Consider the following 27,131-nt stretch of genomic DNA (forward strand, 5'->3'; position numbering starts at 1 on the left):
AAACTCAGTAACAGAAATCGCAAATCGGACTGGCCAGCCCGAGTCAGCGCCCTTCCCAGAGGCGCGTGCGCCAGCCCCGAGTTCCAGGCCAGAGCTCCGAGAGCAGAGTCGGACGCTGCTTGTGATTTGGCTCGAGGGTTTCGCATTCCTGCTCCAATTCAGGTTCCATCATGCTCAGTGACTCACGGACGGTGTGCAAATGAGCACATGGAGATTGTCATTAACCAAGGAAAGGGGACGGAAAAAAGCAGACAGCAAAGTGGGTGGGGCAGGTTCCAGAGACCAGAGACCACCCCTAAGACAGAGCAAGGAGGCTCTGCAAGTCAGATGGCATTGGCCTGGGCCGCGATTTCCCCAGGGGATGGTGAGAGGGACCGAGGTGTCAGGGAGGTGCCAGACCATGGCCATCATGTTGATTTCAATCATGTTGCAATGTCTTCTTGATTTTTACAAAAGATTTATTTATTTATTTGAAAGGCAGAGGGACGGGGCAGGGGGGAGACACAGAGATTTTCCACCTGTTGGTTCACCCCTCCAAATGCCTACAAAAGCCAGGTCCAGGCCAGGTTGGAATTAGGAGCCAGGAACCGCATCCTGTTCTACCTGGTGACAGGAGCCCAAGCCCTTGGGCCATCTTCCACTGCTTTCCAGGCACATTAGCAGGGAGCTGGATCAGAAGTGGAGCAGCCGGGACTTGAACTGGTACTCCAATATGGACTGCCAGTGTGCAAACAGCAGCCCAACCCTCTGAGTCACAACACAAACCCTCCCCCCACCCCCTGCTGCAGTGCTGCAGGGTCACAGGAAAACACACAGACCAGCTGGGTGGGCACAGGGAGAAGCAGGCACCTTGGCTGTGTCCCAGCATTCCCATACAGGAGCAAATGGACAGTGGGACAGACACCCATCTGGGAGGAACAACAGCCACATGGGGCCATCTAGGGCCTACTCAGTGAGAGGAGGGGCTCAGGGCAGGGCAGAGAAGGACTTCCCCCAACTGCTCTTAGACAGTCATCCTCTAAGGCCAACTTTAGGACTAATATGTATAGCTAATATGATCATAAAATCTTAAAAGAAAATTTTTTCAATTTATTTGAAAGGGAAAGAGGGAAGGAGTGAGCGAGCGAGTGAGAGAGAGAGAGAGAGAGAGAGAGATTTCTTATCTGCTTGTTCACTCCCAAATTCCCACAAACAGCCAGGATGGGGCCAGGCTAAGGCCAGCAGCCAGCAGCCAGGAACTGAATCAGAGTATCTCATGTGGGTGTGGGTGACAGGGACCAAACGTCATGAACCATCACATGCTGCACCCCAGGGAGTGCATCAGGAAGAAGTTGGAATTGGGTTGGAAGTGGAGCCAGGATTCAAACCCAGGCACGCTGATACGGGATGCAGGTATCCCAAGCTGCAGCTTAACCACTGCACTTACTGCCTGTCCCCTAAAATGCTTTTCAAAGTCAAGGTGTAACATACATACAGTAAAGATCCGCCAAGTTATACCCAGGTTCCCTTTGCATTTGTGATGATCAAATAAATGGGCAGTGGGCGTTTGGCACAGGGGTTATGGCGACACTTACATACAGTAAAGATCTGCACAGTAGGACTTGATGAATTTTGCACGTACCTACACCCATGAAACAATCGTCTCTTTGACCCTGGGCTCCGTCATCACCCTCCCCCATCAATAACACCGCTCGGAGGAAACCTCTCCCTGATGTCTGTCACCGCAGACTAATTTCACCTGTTCTTGAGTTTCATATCAATGGCATCTAGCAATGTGCATGCCCTGCGCTTGCCCTTCTCACTCAGCGCCGAGATCCGTCCTTTCTGGATACATCAGCTGGCAGCGATGTAAAGAAGCCGCTGTTCCCTTCCCTTGCCGCTTACTTCACATGGACCAAGGTTGTCGTTAGCCATTAAAAGGACAAATGTCATAATCTGTGAATTCGGAACCAAACAACACGAAGTTCCATATAAAAATACCTAACAGTATGCTGCTGGGGACATGCCAATCCATGTCATCCCGTGTTGCCACATGTCAATCCCATGTTGCCACAGCAACCACGCAAGCGGCTGTCTGTGGCATGGTTTCCACCGTGGGTGCTCCTGGGCTTCACCCTGTGGTGTGAGCTTTGCCTTTTGCTCTCAAAGAGCCACAGAGCTGCTGTTGGTGCAGTCACAGGGTGGCTAAGGCTGTGACTGAATCTTAGGAGACAGCATTCAATGTCACCTTTGATGATCTAAAATTGCACACAAGGTAAACCAGAGCGCCTCCAGAACAGACAGCACGCGGGCTCGTTTGGGGACTGTGTTCTCCGGGGCCCTGCTGCAGTCGACTGATGTTATTAAACTTTAAGGACCCCTCTGAGGAGGCTGTTTTGCTCAGAATAGCAGTGTTCTTGGGGAGGCTGTGACCCGGTGACCTCACACAATTGGATCTCTTTCATTGTAGAGAGAATCTGCAGCTCCTCGTCATTAAGCGGACCAAGAATAGCAGCGCGATTTTTTTTCCCTTCTCTGTGTTAGCACATTCCTGGGGACCAGGGGCTTGCTTGCTGAACAGAACCAGGACATGAGCTTATGGCAATGCCATGAGAAGAAGGGCACACAGGCTCTGCACAGGAGAAAGGCTGTGTCCCCAGGCAAGTTATCCCAAGGGTCCCTCTGCATGTGTGACGGTCAAATAAGCAAGCGAGGGCGTTGGGTCTGGGAGTTAACAGGACATGGAGGACACTCGCATCCCATTTTGGAGTGCCCAGGTTTGAGTCATGGCTCCACTACAGATCCCAGCTTCTGGCTAATACACACCTTGGGAGGCAGCAAGTGACAGCTCAGGCACTAGGGTCTCTGCCACACCCTGGGAGATCCAGACAGAGTGCCTAGCTCTTGGCTTTGGCCTGGCCAGACCCAACCTGTTGGGGGCATTCTGGAAGGTGAGCCAGCACACGGGAGCTCTCTAGCTGTTGTCTGTCTCTCTGCCTTTCAGATAAATCAAACAAATCAACACAATTGAAATCTCCTTTCGCATAGCCCTGCCTTGCTGACCAACCCCCACCCCCACCCCCACCCCCACCCGGGAGGCGACAGCCTCTCCGTATTCCCTTCAATGCACTTGAAAGCAGTGACCTGCAAAAGCAAGGAACCCTCACCCTTGGCAGTGTCTGGTTATTAAAGTGTGGTGTGATTTTCTGCAAATTTTGAGAAGCAAACAGAAGCATTGAGAAAGAAGAAAGAGTTAACTTGCAAAGAGGTTATGGGAATCAAACTTCCGAAGGGCTGACCTTTCATTTAAGAACCAACCACAGAAAACCACAAGATTACAAACTGGCCAAGTCGTATTGTCCATTCCTGTAGAAAGCAGTAGCCTCTTCGCACGGTCACCATTGCCACACATCCAGGGGTTGAGAACATCGGGCATGGGGCCATTTTTTGTTTAAGGAGTCACAGAGCATTCTAAAAACTACCCAAGATTTTGTTATCTTCAGGCCCAAAGCTAGACAGGATGATCGCAGTATTTTTGGTTTATCTGAGGGTGAAACTCTTTTTCTCCATTTTCTTGACTGTGCTGTTTCATATCCTCAATCAGAACGGAAGCAGAGAGAGCTAAGAGCATTGTCTTGGAAGCTCCTCCTGCGTTCAGATTCCAGCCCTTACGATGCAGGTTTGACCACATCAGGCGCTCAGCAAGTTTCAGACTCAGTGTCATTGAGAGGACGCTTCGTTTCGTTTGATGACTTTGATCTTCATTGGAGCAATACGTATACAATACACGAAGACCCCCGTTTTGTACATTCAATAAAGCTACAGCCATATTAAGACTTGAGTTAGTGCTATGTGGAGGCCTTGCTCAGCCCCTAAGTGTATAACTGACTCTCAAGTCACAAAAGGACTTTATTGTCCTTGTCAGTTGGTCCGGTGAAATCAGGAACCCTGAATCATCCAACTGATTCCTTCCAGCTTTGCCCGGAGTACCCCTGATGTTTGGATGCACCCAAGTCTCTCCTTTGCCGTTGGTTCACCCTCCAATGGCTGCTGTGGCCGGCGCGCCACGCTGATCCAAAGGCAGGAGCCAGGTGCTTCTCCTGGTCTCCCATGGGGTGCAGGGCCCAAGCACTTGGGCCATCCTCCACTGCACTCCCTGGCCACGGCAGAGAGCTGTCTGGCCTGCTTTTGAGATCCACAAGCTATGGAGCAGGTTGTAACAGTTTCATACGAGGACAGTGAGAGCCAGAGTTTCTGCCTGTTCCACGTTGTGGGTTTCCCTCAAGGTTTATTAATTTGTAATCTATATGAAGATCTTTCCTAGGACTCTCTCTCTATGAATCCTGGGAGCTTACTGGGAACAAGAAAACATTTAAAGAGGATTTCATACAGGTTGAACAAGAGCAACCTGTTAGATTGAGGGCCACTCCCAACTTAAGAAAAGAGACAAGGGTTCCCCCTCACACGTCTGTGTAAAACAGAACACTGAGCACGAACGATTGAATCAGTTCATTTCACGCACGTGGTCCTAGAGGACTGATTGCTTCTTGTTGATCCTAGACTGAATGCTATGCTTGCGTGAGGTTGCCTGCTTCTGGGGGGCCAAGTCTGGGATCCTGCTTCACTCTCTCGGTAGAGCCTCGGAGTCTGGGCTGTGGGAGGGAAGCCTGGACCCGAGAGTCCACTCCCTCCGCTTCCAGCTGGCCCGGGGATCCTGCTCAGCCCCTCACTGAGGCTCTCTTGAGATCTTTCAGCCTCACTTTCTGATCTGGTCCTGCAACAGGGACCTTTAGGTGAGCATAGGAAAGACAGGGAATACAGTGGGCGATGAGCCTCAGAGGCTCCGGTTGATTTATCATGATACACATAACACAGCAAAGTAAAAACCCTGCATTGAGCTGCCGTAAATGGTCGGCCTGTAAGAACTTTGCAGATGCTTATCCTGAGAGTGGAACACGTTCTGAGCAGTGAGGGCACTGTCAGATCCCCAGGGTCTGCAATTTATCCCTATTTATTCTTTTTCTTTAAAGATTTTTTTATTTATTTGAAAGACAGAGTTACAGAGAGGCAGAGGCAGAGAGAGAGAGAGAGATATAAAAGAGAGAGAGAGAGAATCTTCCATCCTCTGGTTCACTCCCCAGATGGCTGCAATGGCCGGAGCTGGGCCAATCCGAAGCCAGGAGCCAGGAGCTTCTTCCAGGTCTCCCACGTGGGTGCAGGGGCCCAAGGACCCGGGCCAACTTCTACTGCTCTCCCAGGCCACGGCAGGGAGCTGGATGGGAAATGGAGCAGCTGGGACTCAAACTGGCGCTCATATGGGACGTCAGTACTGCAGGCTGTGGCTTTACCCACTACACCACAGCGCTGTCCTCCCCGTTTATTCTTATGGTAATTGATTGACGAGAGTGTTCTATAGAAAATCAAAGTCCCTCTTTAAAACTTATCTATTTATTGGGGCTGGCATTGTGGTGTAGCAGGATAAGCCTCCACCTGGGACACTGACATCCCCTGTGGGCACCGGTTCAAGTCCCGGCTGCTCCACTTCTCATCCAGCTTTCTGCTAATGAGCCTGCAGAAGCAGCGGAGGATGGCCCAAGAGCTTGGGCCCCTGCACCCACGTGACAAAGCCAGAAGAAGCTCCTTGCTCCTGGCTTTGGGTCTGGCCCAGTTCTGGCCATTGTAGTCATGTGAGGAGTGAACCAGGTCCTGGAAGACCTCTCTCTGTTTCTCCTTCTCTCTCTGTTACTATGCCTTTCAAATATCTAAATACATCTTTAAAATTATCTATTTATTGATAGTTGTGCCCATCTTTGCAAGTCAAATGTGTTTCTGGTAATTACTAAAACATTTATATTAATAATATTTTATTTATATATAATAAATATGAAGGGTTTAGTTTATTTTTGACTTGCTGCTTTTTCATGTTGTGGACATACTTGTATTGAGTGTATTAAAACCAGAGAATGAGAGATTATTCCTGTTATCTCTCTCTTTTATTAAGATAAGAGACCAGATCTTTTTTTTTTTTTTTTTTTTTTTTTTTTTTTTTTTTTTAAGATTTATTTGAAAGGCAGTTACAGAGAGAGAGGGAGAGACAGAGAGAAAGAGGTCTTCCACCCAGTGGTTTACCCCCCAGATGGCTGCAATGGCCAGGGCTGGGCCAGGTTGAAGCCAGAAGCCAGAAGCCTCTTTGTGGTCTCCCATGTGGCCACAGGGGCCCAAGCACTTGGGCTATCTTCCACTGCTTTCCCAGGCTCACTAGCAGGGACTGGATTAGAACAGCAAGGTACATGAACCAGCACCCACTAGGGATGCCAGCATTGCAGGCAGCAACTTAGCCCATCACGCCACAACGCCAGCCTGAGATCAATCTTTGTGATACCCAAGGGAGACTTGGGACAGCCCAAAGACAGCTAATATCCAATAGATTTCAGGTACTTTCAATAGGTTTCAGGTAATATGTAAAGAAAACACAGCACTAAGTAAAAGCGATTATTAGGAATTCTAACTCTTTCAAGACTGAAGATCTGTTAAAATGAACGAAAAAGTAGGACAAATAGAAGTTATGGAACATTTTAATAAAAATGAAAACTGCTGTTCCTCAAGGACACAACACTTTTTAACTCTTTGGTTTTGGTAGGAACATTCTATACACTCAAGGATTAATTTATCATTTTTGCAGGAGACCCAAATTCTTATTTTAGTCTTTTCAGTTACCACCCAGGCAGCATATGCAATGAACAATGCAGAAGGCTTTCTTACCTTATGAATAAACCAATTATTTTCTGGGCTAATTTTGAAAAAAAAAATTAACATATTTCTCTGCCTCTTTCAATCTCACTATGTCAGACCAGACTAATAAGCTTGCTTTTCCTTTCTTTTCACACTTTCAGTATGCTTTCCAATTTCTTCTATTACCTTCTCTCATGTTCTGTCACAACTGACACTTTATATAAAATAAAATAATATTCATCCATCATCTGGCATACGAATATAAATACATCTTATAAAAAATTCTTGAGGAAGTAAATTTATACATCTGTGGCTAACTGATGGTAGGAATAAATATAAAACTGGTGTTTTCAAGTGTACAAGATAGGTACCAATAGATTTACTATCAGTTCAAAGTCTTATTTTTTAAAAAAGATTTATTTTCATTCATTTGAAAGGCAATTAGAGAGAGGCAAAGCATTAGTTTTTTAAAAAGATTTATTTTTATTTATTTGAAAGACAGAGTTACACAGGGAGAAAGATCTTTCATCCTCTGGTTCACTCCCCAAATGGCTGCAACAACTGAGGGTGGGCCAGGCCAAAGCCAGGAGCCAAAATTTTCATCCGGATCTCCCATGTTGCTGCAGGGGCTCAAGCGCTTGGGCCATCTTCCACTGTTTTCCCAGGCAAATAAGCAGGGAACTGGATCGGAACTGGAGCACGCGGGACTTGAAATGTCACCCATATGGGATGCTGATGTTGCAGGCTTAACCGATAACATCATAACGCAAGCCCCCACTTTCTAACTATTCACTAAAATGGCTCCAATTATCATTTGAGTTAACATTTTATTTATTTGAAAGGCAGAGTAACAGAGAGAGAGAGAGAGTGAGCAAGAGAGATCTTCAGTTCATTGGTTTGCTCCCATAATGCCTCCAACAGTGGGATGTGGACCATGCCAAAGCCTAGAGCTAGAAACTCCATCCTGGCCTCTCTTGTGGGTACCAGGAACTCAAATACTTGAGCCATCGTCTACTGCCTCCCAGGAGTATTAGCAAGAACCTGGATTGGAAGCACAAGGTAGCCAGGACTTGAGCCAGGCATTCCAACATGTGTCAAACAGCGGCCAGTGCTGTGGTGCAGTGGGTTAAAGCACTGACTGAAGTGCTGGCATCCCATATAGGTACTGGTTCTAGTCCCGGCTGCTCCACTTCTGATCCAGCTCTCTGCTATGGCCTGGAAAAGCAGTAGAAGATGGCCCAAGTGCTTGGGCCCTGCACCCGCGTGGAAGACCCGTAAGAGAAGCTCCTGGCTCCTGGCTTTGGATGGGTGCAGCTCTGGCCGTTGCGGCTATCTGGGGAGTGAACCAGTGGATGGAAGGCCTCTCTCTCTCTCTCTTTCTCTGTCTCTACCTCTCTGTAACTCTGTCTTAAAGAAAAAAAAAAAAAAGCAAGTATGCCAAACAGCAGTTAACCCACTGTGCACAACACCCATCCCCATTATAAACTTTTAAAGAGAGTAAACCCTTTTAAATGACTTAGTTATTATAATTTCTTTAATTGGAGAAATAATTTTACATTTTTTGGTAATAACGATAACTTGCTTGACTATATATAACTTTAAAGCATTCAGGTTAATTAGGATTTCCATGAAAAAATAAGGCCAAGTTTTGCATAAATTAGAATCCTATATTTGTATTTTGATAAAATCAGGAAGAAATAGAGGTGTTTAAAATTAAAATTTTCAGGGCCAGCATATGGCACAGCAGAGTAAGCCACAGCCTGTAATCTGAGCTCAGGTTTGAGTCCCGGCTGCTCCACTTCTGACCCTGCTGGTGCCCGTGAAAGCAGTGGAAGATGGCCCAAGTGCTTGGGGCTCTACCGTGCACAAGGCAGACCCAGATGGAATTCCAGGCTCCTGACTTAGGTCTAGCCTAGCCCCAGTTGTTGTAGCCATCTGGGGAGGGAACCAGTGGATGAAGATCTCTTTCTCTTTCTATCTATTTCCTTCTCTCTCTGTAACTCTGCCTTCCAAATAAAAAAATAAATCCTAAAAAAAAAAGAATTAAAATTTTCGTCTTGTACCTTGAATAAGACTATATCTTAAACTTTTAAATATACTTTATAAACCCCTGTATTTAGAAACTGAATATTAAAAATTCTTTAAATTGTGCTTTAAGTCTCATTATATCCCTTTGCTTTTTGTCTTGTAACCTATAACTAAGACCATTCATTTATTTCAGAGTTAACATTTTATGATCATCTGAGGTGTAGATTCAGCAAGCTTTTCAAGGTTTTTTCTTAAGAAATCAACATACTGAAAGTATTAAAGTGTTTTTCACTTTCCTTCTGTAATTACCTTATCATTTATTTCAAACCTTTAAAAGTATGATTTTTAAAAATGTATATATAAGGGTATCAATCTCTATATGCCAGTCAAGGCAAATGCTCTGCTAAGTCTAAGTAATTTTAATGTAAGTCACTAATTTACTCCTTATGTTAGATCTGATTGAGCTAGTTATCCATAGAGGGCACACAAAGTGAAAGATCTTAATAACAAATGCATCTCTCAAAGTGTTCCTGCGAGATGAAGAAGGAGGAACAGAAAAGGAGAGATGGGAGAAGTGTGGGGGTAACCATAAATATGGAGCATACTAAACCACATAAGCAGATTAATTATCTTTGTCTTGCAAGAAGAGGAAAGTAATTCACCTCCTCCCACATAGGCACATGCACACGTGTGTGCACACACACACACACACAACTTGCACAGCTTCTGTCAACTCCAGCTAGAGGTCAAAAGTAAACACAGAATGTAGAACTTTGCAGGTGAAAGAAGGCACAGAGAACTTTCTCCAATGACAGGTGCTCCTATCAGAGGGTGACTAAGCCATCAGCCCAACTCCCCCAGCGAACTAGAGGGGGCAGGTCAGGCAGGGCTTCACCCCCACTTAATCAGCAATGGAGGCTCAAGAAAATTAACTCATTGCAAGTTAAGTACGCCCTTGTACAGTTACACCCCTATAGAGGGGCCGGTGCTTGTTTCAATGTCAGATCTTGTTGCCCGATTGGACTATTTCTAAGACGGGTCTCCATCTGATAGAACGTTTGTACTAACATCTCAACTACAGAAGATGTCAGAATCCCCAAATCACACAAACAGGCAGATAAGAAAGATCAAGCAGATTCTGTTGTGTGCTTCGTGATAGAGATCAGAAAGCCATCTGTCTGTCTGTCCGTCAGCCATCAATAGGTGATAAATGATTGCCAGTGTCAGACTTGACCAGGGACACAAACAGAAACAAAGCCAGGAAACTAAAGAATTAGGAAGAAAAGGAAGAAGGAAAAAGGCAGCGATGCTAAACCTCTGGTACTGCCTGAGTTTCATTTGGGAAACCAAACAGGTGTTTCTGGGTTTACACGCAGGTGAGGAGAGGGCAGTCCTCAGCTCAAGTAGTTTGGTTAGCTCCAGCAGGTGAGGGTGAGAGTTAAATTATTATTTTTCTAAAGAAAATTTAGGTTTGCAGGACATGCTTCAATTTTGATTATCTTGGGGACCATAACTAGGCGGGATGATTTCATTATTTTGGTTTACATCAAGGTGCAAAGTTTGTTGTGTTTCTTTCCTATTTTATGTCATCTATTCAACCAAGTTGGAGGCAGGAGAGCATCAGTCTTATGGAAATGCAGTGTTTCCTAGAGACTTTGGGGTCTCAACAGGCATGTCTTGTAAGTCCTCCAAAGACCAAGAAGCCCTGAAATCGAGGCAGGTGGAGCTGCACCTGCTGCAGCGCTCTTCCCAGCCCTAGGTGTCCATCACCAATGACCAGGGGGCTTTGAAAAGGAGCCAGAGAGCCTTACTTCACTCCTGTGCCACGGGACTTTGATACTGATGTGTGTGTGTGTGCTTTCAAAGTTTTTTAATTATTTATTTAATTTGAAAGAGAGACAGAGATGGATAGAAGGAGATCCTCAATCTACTGGGTTCACTCCCCTAAATGCCCACAATAGAGGGGGTTGGGCCAAGCCAAATGCAGGAGCCAGGAACTCAATGCTGGTCTCCCATGTGAGTGACAGGGACCCAAATCCCTGAACCCTCACCTGCATCTCCAAGTCCACATTAGCTAGAAGCTGTAAGCAGGAACATAGCCAGGACTTGAACCCCGGCACGCCAAGATGAGACCCAGGCATCCCATGTAGTGTCTTTTTTTTTTTTTTTTGAAAGGTAGAGAGAGAGAGAGAGAGAGAGAGAGAGAAGGAAAGAGTGTGTGTGTGAGAGAGAGAGAGAGGAAGAGAGAGAGATCTTCTATCTGTTGGTTTAGAGAGAGAGAGAGATCTTCTATCTGTTGGTTTATTCCCCAAATGGCTGCAATGACGGGCTGGAACAGGCTGAAGCCAGGAGCCAAGAGCTTCATTCTGGTCTCCGACACGAGTGCAGGGGCCCAAACACTTAGGCCATCTTCTGTTGTTTTCCCAGGTACATTAGCAGGGAGCTGGATCAGAAGTGGAGCAGCTGGGACACGAACTGGTGCCCATATGGGTTGCCAGCTTGCAGGTGGCAGCTTAACCTGCTTTGCCACAGCACTTGTCCACCACATGGCATCTTAGTTGCTGTATCAAATGCCTGTCCTTGGCTCTGTGTGTGTGTGTATGCGGGGCTGAACACCAACATCTCTCACCCTAAATGTTGTAGAGACTGTTTCAATCTACCCCCAGCCAGCTTACCTGATTTTCTGAGTTACATGCTTTTAAAGCTGCATCAATATGTTTTCCAAATTCTGCTAGAGGGAAAGGAACCTAAGCTTGTGGCTAAATTTGTAACCTAAAGTAGGGTTTCCTAAGGACAGTAGACAGAGGAGCTGGAGGCTGGGAATTTGGTCGCCTGTGTGAGAATTAAGAAGATACCATTTAGAAGCACACGTCCACCATAGTTTCTTGATCTTTGAAATAGATTTATACCCTCCTATGGGACCTTTATATTTCATCAAGATCAACCAACATTGTGGTGATCCACTGTGCACTGTGCTTATCTTATGCCTCTCCTCCAGAGAGGAGCAGGTGTTGGGAAGCTGGAGCGCTGTGTTTCTCAGAGTGTGCACAGTGACATCAATGCCTGCTGCACAAAGGAACTGCATTAAGCAGACTCTGGGAGATACCACTACTGTTCCTATCCTAGTGATTCATAATGCACATTAACATTTTAAGGGGTCTGGGAAATCCAACAATAATTAAATCTGCAGTTCCAAGATTTCCCCTCCCCCTAATTTTTCCCCTTTCAGGTAACAACAGTTTTCATCCTGAATATCTGGTGGTCCAGGGACTACACTTGGAGAAATGCTATATACAGGGTTGTATCTTCAATTTTGGGGGGGTAGATGGGGAAAAAAAAGACTGATGAATTTGGAAACAAAGTGTTATGCTAAAACATTTTCAGAGCTTACAAGTTTGACCTAGGGCACACAGCCCGGGCTGGGGCAGGAGGTGCCTGCCCTTATGCTTTGTCTGGAGCCTCTATCTGGGTGCACATGTCATGCATTGAGATCCGTTTGATGGCATCTCTGCCATGAGACTGTAATACTGAAGGGCGTGGCAGGTGCCTGCCATGTGGTAGATAGTAGACACACAGTGACAGTTTGTTGAATGAATGACTGAATGAATGAGTCATGTTTCTGCTGTGGTCAGCTCTTGTAGCAGTACCATGTTCCCCTCCACCATCGTACAACTCTATGCCCAGGAAATGAATGTGGTCACTTGATCTGACAGATCATCACACAGCAAGATGCCTGGTTGAAAAGGATTTATTCTGGGGCTGGCGCTGTGGCTCACTTGGTTAATCCTCTGCCTGCGGTGCCGGCATCTCACATGGGTGCCGGGTTCTAGTCCCAGTTGCTCCTCTTCCAGTCCAGCTCTCTGCTGTGGCCCTGGGAGGGCAGTGGAAGATGGCCCAAGTGCTTGGGCACCTGCACCCACATGGGAGACCAGGAGGAAGCACCTGGCTCCTGGCTTTGGATGGGCACAGCACCGGCCGTAGCGGCCATTTTGGGGGGTGAACCAATGGAAGGAAGACCTTTCTCTCTGTCTCTCTCTTTCACTGTCTATAACTCTACCTGTCAAATAAATAAAAAAATTTTTAATTTAATAAAAAATTAATAAAAACAAAGAAAAGGAGTTATTCTTTGCTGGTGACAAGCCACAGCCCGGTCCCTGCTGGGGTATCTGAGAGGGAGATGCTGGCTGGGGCCTGTCCTCTCTGTGCCTTAGCTGAAATTGTCTCACTGCAAATTAGACACAACCTTGAACAGGGCCTGGAGTTGCTTCTTTCTATATCAAACCTCGTCACCAACCTACACTATTTCTGAAACTGTCTCTCCTCATTCTATAGGATGTTTGTATTCACGTGTCGCCAGCATAACACTGTCAGCATATTACTGAAATTACTTTTATCTTCCATGTTGTTTCAGTGACAAACAGTTTACAAGATTATAAATCTTGGGAAACAGGAATGTCAAGACAACAGCAATCTTATACAAAATTCATAAGTAATGTCTGACACAAGTTAGCCGGCAGAGACGAGGACATGAAGAAATTCTGCTATGGCTATTGTCATTACTGCAGGTGGTTATTGTTAAACCACCATCTTGACACTTTTGATCTTGCCCAAATAATTAACTGCGGTGACTTAACTGGTCACTAGGCATTGACTGCACGCCTCTTGAGAGTCAAGCTGTCCACGGGAGGATAAAATAATAGGCAAAAGAGTTTGTGTGCTTGGAGAGTTCTCAATATACTCAACAAAGGATGCATATAAACAAAAGCAATAAGTAGATGCAAAAGCAGCCTGGTCCTCGGAGACTGAGGCATGGTGCTCTGTGCTTAAGGGGTCAGGAGGTGCTAAGTTAATTAGGAATAGTGGAGAAGATTTATTTATGTATTTATTTTCATTCTATTTGGAAGGGAGTGACAGAGAGGAGAGATATCTTCCATCTACTGGTTCACTCCCCAAATGCCTGCGACAGTCAGGGTGGGGCTAGGCCAAGCCAAAGTGGAGAGCCTGGAACTCCATCTGGGTCTCCAACATAGGCGGCAGGCGTCCAAGTACTTGAGCCCTCACCTGCTGCCCCCTCAGATGCGTGTTAGGAGGAGGCTAGACTGGAAATAGAAGAGCTGAGATTTGAACCAGGCATCCTGAGTGGGACGCCAAACACCTGCCCTTGAGAAGATGGGTCTTAGAGGAAGACTCGTGGCATTGCAGATAAGGGAAATAAACGTCATAGGAATAGGGGCCAAATCCATAAAGGAATAACCCAGCTATGGAACAAATTACTTACAATAGCATTTATATGTCAAATAAGGAAAAATGTTATTTTTCAAAGATTTGCTCATGCTTTTAATTTCGAAGTAAAATATAAATGTAGATGATTAAAGTCTTATGGATGTGACACATGGTGTTGTCATCATTGCTGTTGGATGAGGAATGAAGTCTGCCTCACTGGAAGGATTAACTCAGGTAAGATTGTAGTTTCTGTCCTGTTGGGTAAAGAAGAATAAACACTCTCTTGGCTCCTAAACAGAAGCATGCAACCCAAACCTGCACTTCTTTCTGAGACTCACATGGGAGACAAATATTTTTCTCCAGGCCCAGGATTTAATGCACCAGAACTGGGAAGCAGTTTAATGACTATAACGAAGAAATTGAATCTGAGCGCTCCTAACCCTTTCTAAATTTAGTCTGTGGAAGGTGAGAGTCCTGTAGGGCAGAGCAGCACTCACTCTGCCCTGTGGCTGCCAAGATGCTTACAGCTGATGTGTTCAGCTGGAAATTGGATGTTGGAGGGAAGAGAGATAGTGGGGCAAACACCACAAAGGTGAGCCTGCCATTGGGTGGCGGACAAGAAGAATTAGGAGAGAGGAAGTGAAAAGTCTTCCTAGCTGCATCTTTGTCTTCCCAATTCTGTCTCATGCAGAAACTCAAAAGGCAAGCTCAGGAAGGGCTTGGGAGCTCAGATGTTGGGTTTTTCCCAGTTTTATTGTATGTATGTATGTATGTATGTATTGTGAAATGATAAAACAAGCTGTATGTAGTCCTCACATTGCGTGTTGGATTCAGAAAAAGGAAAGAATTACTGGCTGTTGTCATTTCTTCTGGGGAGGAGGTTGGAGAGAGCAGATTACTGATGTGCCAGTCTTTTGTCTTTTTTTTTTTTTTTTTTTTTTTTTTGTGGATGATCTCAAAGGTCACAGCAGACAGGATAAAGTGGTCTTGAAAGAACCAACTAGGAAATCAGCCCAGGACTCCCAACAGTGTCCAGGTGCCTAAATCCTTTGTCAAGGCTAAGATTAGTTCAAATCTTGGGACCAACTTAATCACTTTCCCAGAGTCGTCTTTTTGAACAGCCTCAATGCTGGTCAGTCTTCCTCCTTTGAAAAGTTATTGTGAGCATGAAAAAGGATATTTCTTAATATTTTTAAGGTCATGGTACCTTTGGGAACTCTGCTTTTTTTTTTTAAAGATGTATTTATTCATTTGAAATCAGAGTTAGAGAGATTTTCTATCTGCTGGTTGAGTCCCCAAATGGCTGCAATACTAAAGCTGGACTGATCTGAAGCCAGAAGCCAGGAGGTTCTTCTGGGTCTCCCACGTAGGTGCAGGAGCCCAAGCACTTGGGCCATCTTTCAATATTTTACCAGGTACATTAGCAGGGAGCTGGATTAGTAGTGGAGCAGCAAGACTTGAACCGCCACCCATATAGAATGCCAGTGCCGTAAGCAGTGGCTTTATTCTCTATGCCATAGTGCCAGCCCCCAAAAGCCCCCAAAATTTTTAGCCTTAAATAAGTGCAAGGAATTATGTTTTTTTTTATTTTTTAAGGATTTATTTATCTATTTGAAAGGCAGAATTACAGAGAGAAGGAGAGACAGAGAGATCTTCTATCTGCTGGTTCACTCCCCAAGTGGCCACAATGGCCAGTGCTGAGCCAGACTGAAGCCAGGAGCCAGAAGCTTACTCCAGGTCTCCCATGTGGATGCAACGGCCTAAGCACCGAGGCCATCCTCCACTGCTTTCCCAGGTGCATCAGCAGAGAGCTGGATCAGAAGTGGAACAGCCAGGACTCACACTGGCGCCCATATGGGATGCTGGTGCTGCAGGCATAGCTTTAACCTGCCGAGCCACAACGCTGGCCCCTGTAGTTTTTTAATTTGACAATGATAAATATTGGTTTGAATTTTTGCAAGTCATGAAAAATAATTTGGGGGCTAGTGTTGTGGTGTAGCAGGTGGAGACACTGCCTGCAGTGCTAGCATTTCATAAGGGCACAAGTTCGAGTCCTGGCTTTTCCACTTCTGACCCAGCTCCATGCTGATGTGCCTGAGAAAGCAGCAGAAGATGACCCAGGTCCTTGGGCCCCTGCACCCACATGGGAGACCCCCAAGAGGCTCCGGCCATTGTGGCCATTTGGGGAATGAACCAGCAGATGGGAGATCTTTCTCTCTCTCTCTCTCTGCCTTTCTGGTAACTCTGCCTTTCAAATAAATAAATAAATTTTTAAAAAGTAATTTGGAGGGGAGTCTGATGAATAAGGAAGGGGGGCAAGCCAAGACAGGCAGTTGGAATCCCAAAGGCAGACAGAAATGGGGAGATTGTTTTGTGTGGTTCCTAAGCTGAAAGCAAAACTTTATATTTCTCTAAAGGCTGTTGGAGAAGAGTTTCAAAATTACCTGGAGAAGGCCGGCGCCGTGGCTCAATAGGCTAATCCTCCACCTTGCGGCGCCGGCACACGGGGTTCTAGTCCCGGTCGGGGCGCCGGATTCTGTCCCGGTTGCCCCTCTTCCAGGCCAGCTCTCTGCTGTGGCCAGGGAGTGCAGTGGAGGATGGCCCAGGTGCTTGGGCCCTGCACCCCATTGGAGACCAGGAAAAGCACCTGGATCCTGGCTCCTGCCATTGGATCAGCGCGGTGCGCCGGCTGCAGCGGCGGCCATTGGAGGGTGAACCAACGGCAAAGGAAGACCTTTCTCTCTGTCTCTCTCTCTCACTGTCCACTCTGCCTGTCAAAAAAAAAAAAAAAAAATTACCTGGAGAGTAGTTCCTGCACGCTCCAAGTAACTGGATTCATCTGTATGTATCCATTCCAGTGTACTCTCTACAGGGCACCATGGGTGTTGAAAGGGGAATCCAAAGAAAGCTGGGGAGGTCTCTGTTGGCAGAAGAGTTAGGGGTGGGGATGAAGGTTGCAACCCAGAGACCCCAAGCAGTCGGCTCACAGGACGAGGCTGACGTTCTGGGGCTGCTGCTGCAACAAGTTCAATGGTCTCCTTTGCTCCTGGCTGAGCCTTCCAAGAGCGAAGATGCAAGCACAGGTCCTTTGCATGGACGAGCCCAGCGGGACAAGCTCCGGAGGCAGCCTTCATTTCGACCTTGGGCGTGGGGAGATACACGTTAGGGTAGCTGGACATGCTTGGATTCTGGTTCTACCATGTTCTAGTGAGTGGACGGAGTAGTCAGTCCTTGTAAGTCCACTTATCTTTTCTGAAAAATTGTGCCAATTAACATACCCTTCAAAGGTGCTTCTGATTTTGTTTATTTTTTATCATGAAAATTTCAAACATTTTAAAATTAAACAGCATAATATAAGGGGGCTTCAAAAATTTCATGGAAAAATGCATATTATAAAAAAACCTGTATATGTATTTTATACCAAAATAACCATCTTTTAATTCCATTTTCCATAAACGTTTTGAAGTCCCCTCATATATATATATATATATGTCTATATAAAATATAGATAGCTATGGATATATAAATACATCTAGTCCTCATGTTACCCATGACTCTGCTTTAACACCTGTTCCCTAAGCCAACCTTATTTTTTCTCTCCTTTTACCCATCAATCCCCACTCCAGGTTGTTGTAAAGCAAAGCACAGGTATCGTGTCATCTGTTCCACAAATGTTTCCGAATAAATCTCTAAAAGGAAAAAGCTTTTAAAAACAATAACCACAATTCTATTATCACATCAAAAAAATTGCTGAGTAGCTCCATGATGTCAAATATCAGCTACCCAGTTGGTGTGCACGTTTCTCCAGCGGCCTTATAACATTTTTAACAGTTGGCTCCAATTAGGAACAAAGTCAGGTCCATACATGGCAATTGGTTGAAATATTTCTTGTGTTTCTTCTCCCCAAAGGATCTCTCTCCCTCTCATTTATCTCCTCGCTATTTCTTCTTTCCTGTTGGGATAAATCCCTTTGCAATTTGCCATTTGTCTCACAGAGTTTCCCCACAGTCGAGAGGTTTTAAAATACAGCCTTTGTTGTCGTTCACGTGCAGTGCGGCTAGCAGGTCTCCTGACAAGTTTGTCACTCACAGCTCCCAAAAGAATGGAGCCGAGTGTGTGTAGCAGGGAAGGGAGACAGCAGACAGCGCAGGGCAACAGGGAAGGACAGGGTCAGACAGGAGGCAGAAGGAGCCCGAGGAGGGCGTGGCTAAGCGCCTTTGTTGTGGTTTCCATAGGCTGTGGGGGCTAGTCTGAATACTTTCCCTGGGCTCTGAGGCAGAAGGGCTGTCCATTGCGATGTGGTACCTGACTCCTGAGTGATTCGGGCAGGAAACCATTGTCCTGCAGTGAAAAAGCCCAAAGGAGGATGCTGGGGGGTGGGAAGGCTCACCGAGGCTCTGCCGACAGAGACCTCTTTGCATGGGGGAGGCATCCCAAAGGCCTGCCGTTCGCTGTCTCCAGGAACTCCGGGACAGCCAGGCTCCTGTGGTCCAAAGGCTCCAGATGTCAAAACACCAGAATAAAATTACATGCTTAATGCACAGATTTTACCTATTGCAGCCTCGTGCTGTCATTTTTAGATCTTTCTCCTTCCTCTGTATTGCTTATAAATTGGTAATAAAATATAAAGGCTTGATTGGATTTAGATTCTGTTTTTGTGTGTGGGTGCATTTATTTGAAAGACAAAGTGATGGGGGTGGGGGTGGGACCAGAGAGATCTTCCATCCGCTGAGTCACTTCCCAAATGCCCACCAGAGCCAGGCCTGTGCCAGTCTGAAGCCAAGAGCCAGGAACTCCATCTTCCACTGCCTTCTTAGGCACATCAGCAGGGAACTGGATTGGAAGTGGGGTGGCAGGTACTGGAAACAGCACTACGATATAGGAGGTTAGTGTTGTGGCTTAACACACTGAGCCACACAGCGCTAGAACCAAGGAGTGGCAGTCTAACCAAACCATTCCTTCCTTTTTTGTTGGCTTGATAATTTTTTTCTTTAAAGAGAAATATCTCCTTATCTACTATTTGTTGATCCAGAGAGATGATCTGTACAGGAAAGTAGGTTAAATGTTTGATTCTTTCCATTTATTTACCTGTTTTCAAAAATAGTGTATTAAAAAAATCTCCTTTCTCTGACAGTGATCAGTGAGTTTTTAGACAGGTTTAAACATGTAAGGGTACTCCAGAAAGTCCACAGCAAAATGGAACTAAAAGATACATTTAATCTGGTGCAAAACATTTTTAAAATCCATGCACTGGGCTGGTGCTGTGGGGGCATTGAGTTAAAACCCTGGCCTGAAGTGCCAGCATCCCATGTGGGCGCCGGTTCTAGTCCTGGCTGCTCCACTTCCAATCCAGCTCTCTGCTATGGCCTGGGAGGGCAGTAGAAGATGACCTAAGTCCTTGGGCCCCTGCACCCACATGGAAAACCCAGAAAAAACTCCTGGCTCCTGGCTTCGGATTAGTGCAGCTCCAGCTGTTGCAGCCATCTGGGGAGTGAACCGGCCAATGGAAGACCTCTCTCTCTGTCTCTACCTCTCTCTGTAACTCTGACTTTCAAATAAATAAAATAAATCTTTAAAAAAAAAAAAAAAACAAAGAAATCCGTGCATAGATTTTTTTTGTAATATGCACTTTCCGTGAACATTTTGAAGACCGCTCTTTTTTTAGCTGTTTGAATCTATCATAGTAATTATTCTTATTGGTGCTGAAATTGTCCCTTTTTTGGTCACTGGGAGCTTATTTAAGTTGGCTCTTGACTGATTTTGACATATACTGGTGATCTTTGGTAGTTGCCTGTCTGCTAGGATAGAAGAGTTTTAGGTTACCTTATCACCCAAACCCTGAGGTCAGCCGTGTCTCTGAGAGGCCCAGTTCCTTTTAATGGAGGGTACTTAGAGACCACAGCTCACTGCTTTTCAGCGCTCTTTGCTTCTGAGTTGATCATCGTTTCTAAGTCTCCCCCAGGTACCAAGCAAGGAAACACGTAAAAACAACTGGTGAATGTTTAAGTACAAGTTTTCCCTCTTGCTTTTTTCTTCTTTACTTGTGTATACCCTCCTTTCAATTTGACTGTTTAGTTCATACCAATACTTCCAACACAAATTCAGGGTTTCAGGGTTTTTTCTTAACTTTTCCAATAATACTTTTGCATCATTTTAAAATACGATTTTTAATTTATTTTATTTATTTGAAAGACAGGGGCGAGAGAAAGCGAAAGCAGAAGTGAGAGCAAGAGAGAGAGAGAGAGATCTCCTAAATGGTGGTTCACTGTCCTCAAACAGCGAGGACTGGGACAGACTGAAGCCAGGAGCTGGGAACGCAATCTGAATCTCCCATGTGAGTTTCAGAGGTCCTACTTGAGCCTTACCTGGTGCCTCCTAGGGTGCACATTAGCATAAGCTAGAATCAGGAGCAGTCAGGACTAGAACCCAGTTACTGCAGTATCAGATGTGAGCACCCAAGGGATGTTTCAGCTGCTTCTCTAAATGCTTGTTTTAGTGCTGAAAATCCTGGTTCTCAACTCAAACCAAGATATTTACTCATTTGCTTTATCTCAAAGCATACAGACATCAGTCTGGAATAATAATTGCAGCACTACTGCCAAGACTGTGAGAACTGAAAGTCATTTAATTTGTCCTGAGGTTATAGTTCACAAAGGATGTGAACTAAATGTTGTGTTTTAATTCACTGAAACATATCTCTTGCATGGTTGTGCTGGCAACTTGATTTCCAGTAGCCCATCTATTTGCTTTAGTTTTTTAAGGATTGCTTATTTAAAAATTTATACTTAATGTATAGTCAAGCTATATTCAGAGAAGGTTAGTTTTATTCCAGTCTTTTCTACCCTGTTCCTTCTCTTCCTATTGGTTTAGTTTTTGGTTTAGCTTTCCCTTTTAAAATAAAAAAATCATGGAGGCTGGCATTGTGGCATAGTGCGTTAGGCCTCCACCTGCAACACTGGCATCCTATATGGGTGCCGATTCAAGTCTGGCTGCTCCACTTCTGATCCAGTTCCCTGCTAATGTGCCTGAGAAAGCGGTAGAGGATGGCTCAAGTGCCTGGGTCTCTGCACCCACGTGGGAGACTCAGAGGAGGCTCCTGGGTCCTGGTTTTGGCCTGGCCCAGCCTTGGCTGTTACAGCCATTTGGGGAGTGACTCAGTGGAATGGAAGTTATCTGTCTCTGTCCCTCCCTCTCTTTCTGTAACTGATTTTCTAATAAATAATTAAATCTTTAAAAATTATGTATCTGAAAGGCAGAGAGAGACAGAGAGAGAGAGAGAGAGAGCTCTCATTTGCTATTTCACGCCCCCATTGCCCACAATGGCCAGGGCTGGTGTGGGCTGAAGCTGGGAGCCAAGAACTCAATCCAGGTCTTCCTATTGGGTGGCAGGAGGTTTACTTGAGCCATCTCCGTTGTGTCCCAGGGTCTGCATTAGCAGGAAGCTGCAGTCAGTCACCAGAGCTGGAACCGAGGCACTCCAGTGTATGAGGCTGGCATCTTATAATGTGTATTAACCACTGGACCAAGCTCCCCCATCTCCTTTTTTTAGTATAAGAAAACTTTGAAAATGCAAATATTCATTACCCCTCTCCTTCTAAGATAAAGGTAGCATGCTCTACAATGCTTTCTCTACCTTGCTTTTTTTCTCTCAATATATCCTGAATAACACATTGTAGGAATGTTTTAAATACGAAATAAAATATAACTCCACAGTCTTTTATTCACAATTCCCAAATCTTCAAAGCTCTGAAAATCTAGAATGTCATTATAAGCTTGCAGCAAACTTATTTAGAAAGGAAAAATCAAATCTGAACACACATAAGCTTATTTGTTATCTATTTTTTATACAAGTACTTAAGTGCATATCAATATGTGTCTGATGCTGGGATGTTTAATATATTTGATTATGGATCCAGCTTCAGACCTCAGTGCAGGTGCTAAATAATATATGATATGTGCACTGCATTACCTTCCAGAAACCTGGAAATGATAAATTCTGAGACATATCTGGCTCCAAGGATTTCAAAGCAGGCATCTGAACCTGTAGTGTATAAATCATTTATTAGTAAGTTTTAGTCACCTTCCTTCTCCAACAATTGTTTTAGCTTTTTAAAAAGGATTTTGACTTGGGGCCGGTGCTGTGGCGCAGCGGTCAAAGCCCTTGCCTGAAGCGTCGGCATCCCATATGGGCGCTGGTTCTAGTCCTGGCTACTCTTCTTCAGATCCAACTCTCTGCTATGGCCTGGGATAGCAGTAGAAGATGGTTCAGGTACTTGGGCCCCTGCACCCACGTGGGAGACCTGGAAGAAGCTCCTGGCTCCTGGCTTCAGATCAGCACAGCTCTGGCCGTTGCGGCCATCTGGGGAGTGAACTGGTGGATGGAAGACCTCTCTCTCTCTGTCTCTACCTCTCTCTGTAACTCTATCTTTCAAATAAATAAAATAAATCTTTAAAAAAAGGATTTTGACTCGAATGCTCCCATTTCTGTGTATAAAGCTTTAGAAATCTCCCTTTTTGGTGTAACTAGGTAAAAGATATGATTCTTGCAATGATTTGGATGAGAACCAGAAACTCCCAGGTTTTCCTCTCACGAGCCAATGGCGGCTGGGCTTCCAGGACCTCTTCCTTCGTGAAGCAACTTTAGGACGACAGTTTCTGCTTAGAGCTTTAGAAGACCTGTATCAGTGTTTTGAAATCTTAAGGCAGGCACGAAGCAGATACATGGAGTGGAAAACCCAGCTAGAGTATTTTCACAGGATTCCCAGACCCTGCTGCCCCCTTCTATGGTACAGCATCATCCAATTTGGATGTGGAAAGGGCATCATTGCTGGTAAGCGTCTTCCAGAAAAATCTAGACTCACCACGACTAGAACAAGCAGCCTTCCCTAACCTTCCTGTGGCTTTGCTGAGAACCATGTGTTTATGGTGCTGATAGCAGGCAGGGGTGAACTATAATTATAATACTGCTCTATTTTACTGCCAACCACTTTCCAGACACATTACATCATAAGCTTTATTGGGGAGGTGACTGAGGCCAAACTTTTCACCAGTGAGAAAACGGAGTCCTCTTCCTGTGGTAGATTGAATGAATGCCCCACGCTTGAAGGTTCGCTATGTTTATTACGTTTTCCTGTGAGAGGATCATGTGCCAGGTGCCACTGGCAGAGCCACTGGGCTTGCTGTGGCCAACACTGGGAGTGGACACGCCGTGGGCCACTTCTGGGGGGAAGCCCGAGGAGTCAGCACACTGTTTGCCGTGTGCTCTCTTTCCCCTCTGCCCTAGGGCTCCCCACGTCCAAGACAGAAACGTCTCCATCAGCCCGAGTCTGACAATGAGGGTGGTGTGGCACGAAGCCTCAGCCACAGTGATGGACGTGTGGCATGGGTGACTCCAAACCACTGGGGTTGGAGGTTATTTGCTACTGCAGCATAACCTAACTCGTACGACGGATGCCCTTGCTGGGGCCGTGTTAGATGGCAGAGGATACCTAGTGTCCAGATGACTCCAATTTTTCACTGAAAGCTGACAATTATCCTTTTTAATTTCTTACAGCTTGCATTCCTTACCTATTCTAATTTTTTAAGTCACTTGGGACACCTAATTAATATTTATAAAATTATTTGCAATCCCATATATATGACAAATATTAAGTTCTAAAGCATCAATATCATTATATATAGCAAATTTTAAGTGCTATAAATATTCTCCAGGGTGGCCTTGTGGTAGAGTGGGTAAAGCTGATGCCTGTAACACCAGCATCCTATATGGGCACCTGTTTGAGTCCCGGCTGCTCCACGTCTGATCCAGCTCCCTGCTAATGCACCTGGGAAAGCAGTGGAGGATGACCCATGTGCTCCTGGCTCCTGGCTTCAGCCTGGACCAGCACTGGCCTTTGTGGCCATTTGGGGAGTGAACCAGTAGATGGAAGATCTCTCTCTCTCTCTCTTTCTCTCTTTTTATTTATTTTTTATTTTTTGACAGGCAGAGTGGACAGTGAGAGAGAGACAGAGAGAAAGGTCTTCCTTTGCCATTGGTTCACCCTCCAATGGCCGCTGTGGCTGGCGCACTGCGGCCGGCGCACCGCACTGATCCGAAGCCAGGAGCCAGGTGCTTCTCCTGGTCTCCCATGGGGTGCAGGGCCCAAGCACTTGGGCCATCCTCCACTGCACTCCCAGGCCACAGCAGAGAGCTGGCCTGGAAGAGGGGCAACTGGGACAGAATCTGGCGCCCCGACCAGGACTAGAACCTGGTGTGCCGGCGCCGCAAGGCAGAGGATTAGCCTAGTGAGCCGCAGCGCTGGCCAAAATAAATATTTTTAAAAAATTCTCACCATCATTTAGGGAGTGACGAGGAAATGACTGAGAGATTAGTAATCTAGAAAGTAGAAGAAAGATGAAGAGACAAGAGGCCTCTTATGAGGGATGCATTTGTTTGGTATTTTAATTTTCGTTGCTCTGAACTGACAGGGGGGACTTTCAGAAGAAAGGTGCTTTCATCAGTCTTTCTCAGTTCTCTTCCAGAATAGGAAATGGGAAGGATTCATTTCCCAGGAAAACACACACACACACACACACACACACACACACACACACAAAGATGGGGCCAGCACTGTGGCGCTGCTGGTTAAAGCCCCAGCTTGCAGTGCCAGCATCAAGTCACGGCAGCTCCACTTCCGATCCAGCTCTCTGCTATGACCTGGGAAAGCACTGGAAGATGGCCCAAGTCTTTGGTCCTCTTCACCCATCTGGGAGATCCAGAAGAAGCTCCTGGATCCTGGCTTTGGATCAGCTCAGCTTTGGCCATTGCAGCTATCTGGGGGAGTGAACCAGCGGATGGAAGACTCTCTCTCTCTCTCTTTCTCTCTCTCTCACTCTACCTTTCTTGTAACTCTGTCTTTTAAATAAATAAAATAAATCTTAAAAAAAAAAAAGACCTTTCCCAGGATGGAATTTTCCAAAGTTTAGTCTTGGCACAGCATATTTTTGTTCTTTTTTTTAAATATTTATTTATTTATTTGAAATGCAGAGTTACAGAGAGGCAGAGGTAGAGAGAAAGAGAGAGAGAGAGAGAGGGAGGGAGAGAGGTCTTCCATTCACTCGTTCACTCCCCCAGATAGCCACAAAGGCTGCAGCTGCGCCAGTCTAAAGCCAGGAGCCAGGAGCTTCTTCCAGGTCTCCCATGCAGGTGCAGGGGCCCAAGCACTTGGGCCACTTTCTACTGCTTTCCCTGGCCACAGCAGAGAGCTGGATGGGAAGTGGAGCAGCCGGGACTTGAACCAGCGCCCATATGGGATGCTGGCACTACAGGTGGTGGCTTTACCCACTACACCACAGCACTGGCCCTGCATCTTTTTGTTCTTACATATTCTTTTCAACATGCTGAGTCAGGGGGTCAAAATGCTCCCTCTTATCTCCTTCTTTTTCTTTCATATAAAAGAAACCCCTAAGACTTGGCTATCAAGCTAGGACTGAGTCCATAAATAGTGTGTTAGAAAGGCCTTCTTAGCTCTGGGAGTGACAAATCTTGGATAGATTACCGAATTCTGTCCTCATGGACTAAATAACTGTAGGCTCATGTGTGTTTATTCTATTATCTGTGGATCTTTGAGAAACTGATTAAGAATAGGAGATGACACCATAATAAGGAAGGAAGGAGAGCTCTAGTTCTAGAATTCTCTTTGGTGCCCCTTGTTATCAAAGAGCTCCTGAGTCAGTGTGTCACATGCCAGGAACATTTTGCTTCTTTCTATTGAAAATTGAAATTACCTCAGTAAAAATAGATATTTATATATTGTGTACTTGTACCAGGATCCCATAAACATCTACTGAGTGCCTACTGTGTGCCAGACTTTCTAATACTCATCTCCAAAATAAGCAATTTGGAATAACTTCAGAATTGGCACAAGATTTCAAGCCCGACTCATAATGACAGAACAATGCAAGACCTTAAACGCCAGGACAGTGTCAGTTTTGCTTGGCTTATAAAATACCAATTAAAAGTGTGGATTGGGAAGGCGAGAGAGACTCATGCAGGTGGAAGGGTATCAAATCCGGCATTGGTGTCGGGCTGTCTTGGAAGCCTTGGGATTCGTCAACCTCTGCACATCTACGCTGCTGGCGTCAGAGGTGCAGACGCACCACCTGAGATGCTCACGAACTCACTGACTCACCTGAGGATTTTTATTGCCAGGTGGAGCCTGCATTTCCTTTGAAAGAAGTCTGCACCGCGGTGGCTGTGATGAACCCTCACTCTGATCACACAAGCACACGGAGCCGACCTGTTTCCTCTCGCTGCCAGCGTTCGATTTCCCTCTCTAGCGATGACGCAGCTGTAGGAACAGATATCCTCGATTCTGCCCCGCGGCGTCCTGTGAGTTCAGTTCCTTAGTCACCTGTCACTCGAGGACAGGAACATATCCTTTCCCTTCCATCAGCTTTGGCTCGGCTCATCGATGTTTGAACAGGTACGAGAGGAATAAGTTCTGGCAAGCGATACCTTGCATCTGCAGCTGTTTCCGCTGTTTGGGGATAAAGGAAAACAGCGTCAGTCCAGTCCGCCGCCAGGAGAAGCCTCTTGGCCTTTTGTCAGGAAAGCAGGATGGAGGAGCGAAGGCTGGCTCTGCACCCGGCCCGGCGGCCTGTTTTCTGGACTTCCCCACAGCAGTGTGGTGTTGGCTCTAAGGCACTGAAAGATGGGAAGGCATTCTCATGGCGGGGAGCCAAGTCAGGTAGGTTTCCCACACTGTGTGATTATGACATCCTTTGGGAAAAGAGCTGGGCAAAGAAAAATTTAAAAAGGACGATTAATGGGAAAAAACCTCACCAAAATAAAGCCTTTCCCTGGTCCCCGTCGCCTCCAGCCCCACCTCAAGGAAGCGGTTCCTTCTGCAGCTCCTGGCAGGGTGGCTGAGCCATCGGTGTTGGGATTTAAGGCCTGGTGGCACAGCTGTGCGCAGACTGAGATGGCAATGACGTGGCTGAGGTTTTGGGTGGGGTGACGTAGGTGGAAACATGTGCAATGCAAGCAATGCTAATGGGAAGTTCTCCATAAATAATTTAGAATTTCATTAAGAGCTACAAGAAAATAGGATTCAGAACAAAGAATCATGAGACAGAATTCTGTCACTTTCAGGTAAAAGCTGTTACTTTTATAAAGTCTTGATTGTTTA

General features: G+C 45.8%; 1 protein-coding gene and 1 long non-coding RNA gene across 2 annotated transcripts in view; one reads left to right on the forward strand and one right to left on the reverse strand.

Moving 5' to 3' along the window:
* RNF152 (ring finger protein 152) overlaps nucleotides 1-27,131 on the forward strand; it is a 138,447-nt gene that overhangs the window by 3,132 nt on the left and 108,184 nt on the right. The window contains exon 3 of the transcript XR_011379307.1: nucleotides 26,153-26,690. The gene's annotated coding sequence lies outside the window, so the exon portion shown is untranslated. The remainder of the gene's footprint in view (nucleotides 1-26,152; nucleotides 26,691-27,131) is intronic.
* On the reverse strand, nucleotides 9,149-26,246 carry LOC127492271 (uncharacterized). The gene is made up of 3 exons (XR_007921419.2): nucleotides 26,133-26,246; nucleotides 16,761-17,102; nucleotides 9,149-14,216 (listed from the first exon to the last, which is right to left on the reverse strand). It is a non-coding gene; the product is annotated as an uncharacterized lncRNA (long non-coding RNA).

This window comes from Oryctolagus cuniculus, chromosome 10, assembly GCF_964237555.1.
Source record: "Oryctolagus cuniculus chromosome 10, mOryCun1.1, whole genome shotgun sequence".
Taxonomy (NCBI): domain Eukaryota; kingdom Metazoa; phylum Chordata; class Mammalia; order Lagomorpha; family Leporidae; genus Oryctolagus; species Oryctolagus cuniculus.